We start from the raw sequence: 10,395 nt of genomic DNA on the forward strand, positions 1-10,395 counted from the left end.
TAGTTCATCCAAGAAGTCAGTACGAGGTCTCAGTATCTATGAAAAGATGACCCTGGGATTTCCAGGAACAGTGGTTCTCAAATGTGGTTTCCAGACCAACAGCATCAGTATATTTGGGAACTTCTTAAAATACATATTTGTGGCTCCCAGCCCATACCTACTGACTTAAACTCTCGAGCTGGGACCCAGCTGTGTTTCACAAGCCCTCCGGGCGGTTCTCATGCATGCCAAAGTTTGATCTTTCATCAAAATCTTAAAAAAAAGTTGTCCAAAAGAAATAAAGAATTGTTTTTAACAAGTAGATGAACAACCCAATTTAAAAATGGGCGAAAAACTTGAACAGACACCTCACCAAAGAAGACATACAGATGGCAAATCATAATATGATAAGATGCTTCACATCATATGTTATTAGGGAATTGCAAATTAAAACAATGAGATACCACTCCATACCTATTAGAATGGCCCATATCTGGAACACTGGCAGTACCAAACGCTGGTGAGAGTGTGAGCAAGAGGAGCTCTCATTCATTGCTGGTGGGAATGCAAAATAGTACAGCTACTTTGGAAGACAGTTTGGTGGTTTCTTACAAAATTAAACATATCTTTAAAAAAAAAGTTTTTATTTATTTAATTAATTAATTATTCATTCATTCATTCATTCATTCATTCATTCATGAAAGACGCACACATACAGAGGGAGGCAGAGACACAGGCAGAGGGAGAAGCAGGCTCCATGCAGGGAGCCTGATGCGGGACTCGATCCCGGAACTCCAGGATCACACCCTGGGCCAAAGGCAGGCACTAAATCGCTGAGCCACCAAGGGATTTCCCTAAACATATCCTTTTAAAAATTTTTTAAAAAATTTATTTATTACCCAGGCATCCTAATTAAATATATTCTTATGATTCAGCAGTTGTGCTCCTAAATATTTATCCAAAGGAGTTAAAAATTTATGTCCACACAAAATCCTGCATACAAATGTTTATGGAATGTCTATTCATAACCGCCCAAACAAGATGTTCCTCCGTAGGTGAGTAAACTGATAAATAAACTGATCCATCCGGACAATGAAATATTATTCAGTGCTAAAAAGAGATAAGCTATCAAGCTACAAGAAGATGTGGAAGATCCTTAAATGCATATTACTAAGCAAAAGAAGCCAATTTGCAAGAGCTCCATACTATATGATTACAGCTATACGACATTCAGGAAAAGGAAAAATTATGGAGACAGTAAGATAATCAATTGTAAAGTCTACTTAGAAAAAGGCAGGGGGGATCCCTGGGTGGCTCAGCGGTTTGGTGCCTGCCTCTGGCCCAGGGTGTGATCCTGGAGTCCTTGGATCAGGTCCCACATCTGGCTCCCTTCATGGAGCCTGCTTCTCCCTCTGCCTGTGTCTCTGCCTCTCTCTCTCTCTCTCTCTCTCTCTGTCTCTGTCTCTCATGAATGAATAAATGAAATCTTAAAAAAATTGTAATGTCTAAAATTTTGTTGATAATAATGTAGCAATGTAAATTTCTTAGTTTTGGGAAATGTACTTGGCTATGTAAAATGTTAACATCAGAGGGAGCTGAACAAAGTGTATAAGGACACGTTCTATCTTTGCAAGGTTTCTGTAAGTCTACAATTATTCCTTTTTTTTTTAAATTTTATTTTATTTATTTATGATAGGCACACAGTGAGAGAGAGAGAGAGGCAGAGACACAGGCAGAGGGAGAAGCAGGCTCCATGCACCGGGAGCCTGACGTGGGATTCGATTCCGAGTCTCCAGGATCGGGCCCTGGGCCAAAGGCAGGCGCCAAACCGCTGCGCCACCCAGGGATCCCCTACAATTATTCCAAATGAAATGTTTATTCAAACAAATGGAAAACCACTACAAACCCTCCCTGGAAATCTTAGAGTCCAGGAGGCCTCAGTGACCATTTCAAAAGATCACACAATTAGAAATAAATTCAACAAGGTACATAGGGTCTTTGGGAAAGGGTAATCTCCAAGGCTGGATCCTGGGAAAATCTCAGAAAATATGGAATGTATGCTTACATGTGTCCACCGAAATACATGTACAGGAATGTTCATAGCAGCACTGTTTGTAATAGTCCAAGTTGCGCAAATACTCATTGACATTAGGATGAATTTATAAATTGGTACATTTACACAATTGAGTATAATACAGAAATGAGAATGAATGAGTAAACTATTGATGGAAACCATATGTTTAGCAAAGGAAGCTAGACAGGAAAGAGCACCACACTGTGTGATCCATTTAGATAAAGCTCGGAGGCAGAACTACTCTGATGTCATCAGTTGGAAGAAGAGTTACCATTAGATGGCAGACACTGGAGGGGCATGAAAGAGGCTTTTAGGGTGCTGGTCATATTTGTGTTTCAAGATCTGGGTGCTGTGTGTGTGCGCGCGCGAGAAATCACCAACTGTGCACTCGTTTGTGTACTTCTCTATACGTATGTTAAAGAAAAATAGAAAATAAAATCGTGGTTTATAAACTGGACATGCCTGAGACAGGCTAGTGGAAGTGTCCTGTGGTCCAAAGTACTACCTACAGTGACAAACTACATATAGTTAGTTAGTTTTGGCTTTTAAAAAATTGAGTGAAATAAGTCAATCGGAGAAGGACAAAAATTATATGGTCTCATTCATTTGGGGAATATAAAAAATAGTGAAAGGGAATAAAGGGGAAAGGAGAAAAAATAAGTGGGAAATATCAGAAAAGGAGACAGAACATGAGAGACTCCTAACTCTGGGAAACGAACTAGGGGTGGTGGAAGGGCAGGTGGGAGGGGGGTGGGGGTGACTGGGTGGCGGGCACTGAGGTGGGCACTTGACGGGATGAGCACTGGGTGTTATTCTGTATGTTGACAAATTGAACACCAATAAAAAATAAATTTAGGGATCCCTGGGTGGCGCAGCGGTTTGGCGCCTGCCTTTGGCCCGGGGCGCGATCCTGGAGACCCGGGATCGAATCCCACGTCGGGCTCCCGGTGCATGGAGCCTGCTTCTCCCTCTGCCTATGTCTCTGCTTCTCTCTCTCTCTCACTGTGTGCCTATCATAAATAAATAAAATTAAAAAAAAATAAAAAATAAATTTATTAAAAATAAAGTATGCATGGTAAAACTTCAAAAAATTGAATTATAGTTGACACACAAGGCTACCTTAGTTTCAAGTGTACAACATAGTGATTCGACAAGTCTCTACCTTTAGGCTGTTTATCACAAGTGTAGCTACCACCTGTCACCATGAAACCCTATTATAATGGCATTGACTATGATCTCTATGCTGTACCTTTTGTTCCTATGACTTATTCACTCTATAACTGGAAGCCCGTGTCTCTTACCCCCTTCACTCATTTCGCACACTCCCTACCCCATAATTTCCTATTTATTTTTAAAGATCTTTTAAAAAAAATTGAGAGACCGAGCACAAGCAGGGAGAGCTGCAGAGGGAGAGGGAGAAGCAGACTTCTCACTAAACAGGAAGCCTGATGCAGGGCTTGATCCTGGGACCCTGGGATCATGACCTGAGGAGAAGGCAGATACCTAACTGACTGAGCCACCCAGGTGCCCCATAATTCACCAACTTAGAAACATGTTCACAATTCTGCAATAGACACTAAAAACAGTGGACCCTTGAACAGCGCAAGGGTTAGGGATGTTGACCTCTGGCATAGTGGAAAAAGCCACGTATAGCTTTTGACTCTCCAAAATGTAACTACTAATAGCCAACTGTTGACCGAAAGCCTTATAGATAGCATATAGTTGATCAACATCTATCTTGTATGTTTTATGTATTATATACTGTATTTTTACAAAAAAGTAAGCTAAGGGTCCCTGGCTTGCTCAGTCAGTGGAGTGTGTGAGTCTTTTTTTTTTTTTTTTTAAACATTTCATCTATTTATTCATGAGAGAGAGAGAGAGAGAGAGAGAGAGGCAGAGACACAGGAGGAGGGAGAAGCAGGCTCCATGCAGGGAGCCCAATGCGGGACTCGATCCTGGGACTCCATGATCGTGCCCCAGGCCAAAGGCGGGCGCGAAACCGCTGAGCCACCCAGGGATCCCTTTTGTTAAAAAGGAAATTAAAAAAAATATTTTATTTATTTATTCATGACAGACAGAGAGAGAGAGGCCGAGACATAGGCAGAGAGAGAAGCGGGCTCTCCATAGGAGGCCGATGTGGACTTAATCCCAGGACTCCGGGATCACATCCTGAGCCAAAGGCAGATGCTCAACCGCTTAGCCACTCAGGCGTCCCAAGTGTGTGACTCTTGATTTCAGGGTTGTGGGTTTGACCCCTGCATTGGGTGTAGAGATTACCTAAGAATAAAATCTTAAAAAAAAGAAAAATAAAAAAAGGTAAGCTGGAGGGAACCCCGGGTGGCGCAGCGGTTTGGCGCCTGCCTTTGGCCCAGGCCGCGATCCTGGAGACCCGGGATCGAATCCCACATCGGGCTCCCGATGCATGGGGCCTGCTTCTCCCTCTGCCTGTGTCTCTGTCTCTCTCTGTGTGTGTGACTATCATAAATAAATAAAAAATAAATAAATAAAAAAAGGTAAGCTGGAGAAAAGAAAACGTGGTTAAGAAAATCATAAAGAGGGGCCCGGGGGGCGCGGCTCTCGGCCCGGGGAGGCGGCCGGGCCGACTGCCGGGAGCTGCGGCGGCAAAAAAAAAAAAAAAAAAAAAAAAAAAAAAAATCATAAAGATGGGGATCCCAGGGTGGCTCAGCGGTTTAGTGCCTGCCTTTGGCCCAGGGCGCCATCCTGGAGTCCCGGGATCGAGTCCCGGGTCGGGCTCCCTGCACTGCTTCTCCCTCTGCCTGTGTCTCTGCCCCCCTCTCAATCTGTGTCTCTCATGAGTAAATAAAATCTTAAAAAACACTTAAAAAAAGTGGATTGATGATGTTCAACAGACCCACTTGTTCAAGGGTCCGCTGTAATAAAAAGTTCTATTTTCAAAATCCTGCAGTAGCAAGGTCAATTATAGCCGCCCTTTCCTCCAGGAGTTCAATATTTTTTCATGCCCCTTAAACTCTTGTTATGAGCAACTACCAGGGACTGGGTCCTCTGTAGGTTTTGAGGATCATCGGGGAGAGAAGGAGCACCCCCCAAAATGGAGAGAAGCATTATCAGAACCCATACAAATAAACCCAGAAAGGTTAAAATGAGGTACGGGAATGCTGGCACATAAAACAGAGATCCTGACCTGGTTCAGAAGATCAGAGAAGAGTTTTTTAAAAAAAATTATTTATTTATTTATTCACAAGAGACACACACACAGAGAGAGAGAGAGAGAGGCAGAGACACAGGCAGAGGGAGAAGCAGGCTCCATGCAGGGAGCCTGACGTGGGACTTGATCCCAGGACCCCAGGATCAGGCCCTGGGCCCAAGGCAGGCGCCAAACCGCTGAGCCACCAAGGGATTCCCCTCCTCCAATGTTTTCATTCGGTTCTTTGGCTCTTTCAAGACCTCTCCAAGCCAGGCTAATGAGTGTGTGGGGATGAACGATGAGGGTGGAGTGGGGAGGCAGGTGAGATGGGCCAAGGCCAGAGTCCCAGCTCCACTTCTGAGAAGTTGGGTCCACATTGGGTGTGGGGCATCCAGGGAGGATGACCAAGCACTAGAGCCAACTCGTCCATCCAGTTAGACCCTTCTTATGAATAAAACCTGTCTTGGAGAAGAACACCATGGGAAGGAATAAAGAAGAGAGCAAACATGTCTTCCAGAGATGGAGAAAATACAGAACAGAGGCACAGGGAATGGGAAGCTCAGAGGCAAGAGGGAGGTATGATTGAAAAAAAAAAGGCAATTTGTATGTTGAGTTCCATTGCTCAGAACTCTCCTTGGGTTTTCAACTGTCCCAAACCCAAACTCCTTAACAGAATTTACGAAGATGTCTATGATTTAGGCTCTGCCAAGACCTTCACCCTTGCCTGCTCTTGCCTCATTTGGGAACGGCCAGGTAGCGGGGTGGTAGGGGCTCTCCCATGCTCCCCATCCTCTCTCCCCTCTGGTACCTTATCCCTGGGCCCTGCTCAGCACTGGGCACAGAGGTTCTCTATGAGCGCATATTAATTGGATTTTTGGAGGGTGTGGCGTTAGGGAGGGGCAGAGCAGGGACCTGATTGCATCAAAACTGGTCTTAAATGAGAGGTCCCTAACCCAGCAGATACATAGATGAGTTCAGGAGCTTGGAGAACACACAGCTGAAGTCATTGCACTTCAAGAGGACAGTATGGCAGGTAAGCTGGGGCAAAGGTATGCTGCAGTCCTAGGGGTTGAGCGGTTGGGTTGGGGACAGGCCGAGGTAAGTGGGTGGGATTTCGGTAGCCTCTTGCCAACATCAGGTGGTAGGTTTGGGAAACCACTGGGTTGTGCCAACAGCAAGCACTGGAAAACTATTTGTAACTGGATTCCACCATTACCTTGATTTTGTTTTTCCAAGTCTTTCTTTTTTTTTGAAGATTTTATTTATTTATTCTTGAAAGACAGACAGAAAGAGAGAGAGAGAGAGAGAGAGGCAGAGACACAGGCAGAGGGAGAAGCAGGCTCCATGCAGGGAGCCCGGCATGGGACTCGATCCCAGGACCCCAGAATCAGGACCTGAGCCCAAGGTGGATGCTCAATCGCTGAGCCACCCCCGTGTCCCTTTCCAAGTCCTTTTTAACACCTGGTACCGTCAGATGTTCAAGTGTCAACCATTTGGGGGTGTTAAATAGTGAAATTCAACTGGGTAAATTGTTAAGATCTTACTGGCAATATCTGATGTTTCATGAATCAGGCAGCATCTAATCTAGCAGACAGAAAGGGCCTCTGGGGAGCTGTAGTAAGAGAAAGACTTTTCTGGGCAAACAAGTGAATTGGTTATTGCAGGGTTGCTTTCCCCTGCGGGATGGCAGAGGTCTACCAGGTGGTTCCCTAACTAGTGGTGATCAAGCAATTCCTGATTGGTTTAAGGTTTCATTCTTGGGAGAGCAGAAACTCAAGTCTCAGCATGTGATGTGGGGAGAGCATGAGCCACTCCTTTTTGAGCTCCTTGTCCTTTTTGTTTTTAAAGATTTTATTTATTTATTTATTTATTTATTTATTTATTTATTTATTATTTATTTATGAGAGAGAGAGAGAGAGAGGCAGAGACACAGGCAGAGGGAGAAGCAGGCTGCATGCAAGGAGCCCAACGGGGACTCAATCCAGGTCTCCAGGATCGCGCCCCCCCCGCCAAAGGCAGGCGCCAAACTGCTGAGCCACCCAGGGATCCCCCTTTTTAAAAAAATATTTTATTTATTTATTCATGAGAGACAGAGAGATACAGAGAGAGAGGGGCCGAGAAATAGGCAGACAGAGAAGCAGGCTCCCCACGAGGAGCCCGATATGGAACTTGATCCCTGGACCCCGGGATCACATCCTGAGCCAAAGGCAGATGCTCAACCGCTTAGCCACCCAGGCGTCCCAAGTGTGTGACTCTTGATTTCAGGGTTGTGGGTTTGAGCCCTGCGTTAGGTGTAGAGGTTACTTAAGAATAAAATCTTAAAAAAAATAAAATAAAAAAGGTAAGCTGGAGAAAACAAAACGTGGTTAAGAAAATCATAAAGATGGGGATCCCAGGGTGGTTCAGCGGTTTAGCGGTTGCCTTTGGCCCAGGGCGCCATCCTGGAGTCCCGGGATCGAGTCCCGGGTCGGGCTCCCTGCACTGCTTCTCCCTCTGCCTGTGTCTCTGCCCCCCTCTCTCTCTGTGTCTCTCATGAGTAAATAACATCTTAAAAAATACTTTATTTTTTTTTTATTTATTTATGATAGTCACACACAGAGAGAGAGAGGGGCAGACACAGGCAGAGGGAGAAGCAGGCTCCATGCACCGGGAGCCCGATGTGGGACTCGACCCCGGGTCTCCAGGATCGCGCCCTGGGCCAAAGGCAGGCGCCAACCGCTGCGCCACCCAGGGATCCCTTAAAAAATACTTTAAAAAAAGTGGATTGATGATGTTGAAACCCGCCTTGTTCAAGGGTCCGCTGTAATAAAAAGTTCTATTTTCAAAATCCTGCAGTAGCAAGGTCAATTATAGCCGCCCTTTCCTCCAGGAGTTCAATATTTTTTCATGCCCCTTAAACTCTTGTTATGAGCAACTACCAGAGACTGGGTCCTCTGTAGGTCTTGAGGATCACCGGGGAGAGAAGGAGCACCCCCCACCATGGAGAGAAGCATTATCAGAACCCATACAAATAAACCCAGAAAGGTTAAAATGAGGTACGGGAATGCTGGCACATAAAACAGAGATCCTGACCTGGTTCAGAAGATCAGAGAAGAGTTTTTTTAAAAATTATTTATTTATTTATTTATTCACAAGAGACACACACACACACACACAGAGAAGAGAGGCAGAGACACAGGCAGAGGGAGAAGCAGGCTCCATGCAGAGACCCTGACATGGGACTTGATCTCAGGACCCCAGGAACAGGCCCTGGGCTCAAGGCAGGCGCCAAACCGCTGAGCCACCAAAGGATTCCCCTCCTCTAATGTTTTCATTGGGTGCTTTGGCTCTTTCAAGACCTCTCCAAGCCAGGCTAATGAGTGTGTGGGGATGAAGGATGAGGGTGGAGTGGGGGGGGGGCAGGTGAGATGGGCCAAGGCCAGAGTCCCAGCTCCACTTCTGAGAAGTTGGGTCCACATTGGGTGTGGGGCATCCAGGGAGGATGACCAAGCACTAGAGCCAACTCGTCCATCCAGTTAGACCCTTCTTATGAATAAAACCTGTCTTGGAGAAGAACACCATGGGAAGGAATAAAGAAGAGAGCAAACATGTCTTCCAGAGATGGAGAAAATACAGAACAGAGGCACAGGGAATGGGAAGCTCAGAGGCAAGAGGGAGGTATGATTGAAAAAAAAAAGGCAATTTGTATGTTGAGTTCCATTGCTCAGAACTCTCCTTGTGTTTTCAACTGTCCCAAACCCAAACTCCTTAACAGAATTTACGAAGATGTCTATGATTTAGGCTCTGCCAAGACCTTCACCCTTGCCTGCTCTTGCCTCATTTGGGAACGGCCAGGTAGCGGGGTGGTAGGGGCTCTCCCGTGCTCCCCATCCTCTCTCCCCTCTGGTACCTTATCCCTGGGCCCTGCTCAGCACTGGGCACAGAGGTTCTCTATGAGCGCATATTAATTGGATTTTTGGAGGGTGTGGCGTTAGGGAGGGGCAGAGCAGGGACCTGATTGCATCAAAACTGGTCTTAAATGAGAGGTCCCTAACCCAGCAGATACATAGATGAGTTCAGGAGCTTGGAGAACACACAGCTGAAGTCATTGCACTTCAAGAGGACAGTATGGCAGGTAAGCTGGGGCAAAGGTATGCTGCAGTCCTAGGGGTTGAGCGGTTGGGTTGGGGACAGGCCGAGGTAAGTGGGTGGGATTTCGGTAGCCTCTTGCCAACATCAGGTGGTAGGTTTGGGAAACCACTGGGTTGTGCCAACAGCAAGCACTGGAAAACTATTTGTAACTGGATTCCACCATTACCTTGATTTTGTTTTTCCAAGTCTTTCTTTTTTTTTTTTTTTTGAAGATTTTATTTATTTATTCTTGAAAGACAGACAGAAAGAGAGAGAGAGAGAGAGAGGCAGAGACACAGGCAGAGGGAGAAGCAGGCTCCATGCAGGGAGCCCGGCATGGGACTCGATCCCAGGACCCCAGAATCAGGACCTGAGCCCAAGGTGGATGCTCAATCGCTGAGCCACCCCCGTGTCCCTTTCCAAGTCCTTTTAACACCTGGTACCGTCAGATGTTCAAGTGTCAACCATTTGGGGGTGTTAAATAGTGAAATTCAACTGGGTAAATTGTTAAGATCTTACTGGCAATATCTGATGTTTCATGAATCAGGCAGCATCTAATCTAGCAGACAGAAAGGGCCTCTGGGGAGCTGTAGTAAGAGAAAGACTTTTCTGGGCAAACAAGTGGATTGGTTATTGCAGGGTTGCTTTCCCCTGCGGGATGGCAGAGGTCTACCAGGTGGTTCCCTAACTAGTGGTGATCAAGCAATTCCTGATTGGTTTAAAGTTTCATTCTTGGGAGAGCAGAAACTCAAGTCTCAGTATGGTGATGTGGGGAGAGCATGAGCCACTCCTTTTTGAGCTCCTTGTCCTTTTTGTTTCTTTTTAAAGATTTTATTTATTTATGAGAGAGAGAGAGAGAGAGAGGCAGAGACACAGGCAGAGGAAGAAGCAGGCTCCATGCAGGGAACCCTATGCGGGACTCAATCCAGGTCTCCAGGACCACGCCCTGGGCTGAGGGGGGCGCTAAACTGCTGAGCCACCTGGGCTGCCCTGTTTTTTTTTTTTTTTTCCTTCAAGATTTTTAACATATTTATTGGAGAGAGACTTTAAGCAAGGGAGAAGCAGG

Source organism: Vulpes vulpes, chromosome 1 (genome assembly GCF_048418805.1).
Source record: "Vulpes vulpes isolate BD-2025 chromosome 1, VulVul3, whole genome shotgun sequence".
NCBI classification, from domain to species: Eukaryota; Metazoa; Chordata; class Mammalia; order Carnivora; family Canidae; genus Vulpes; species Vulpes vulpes.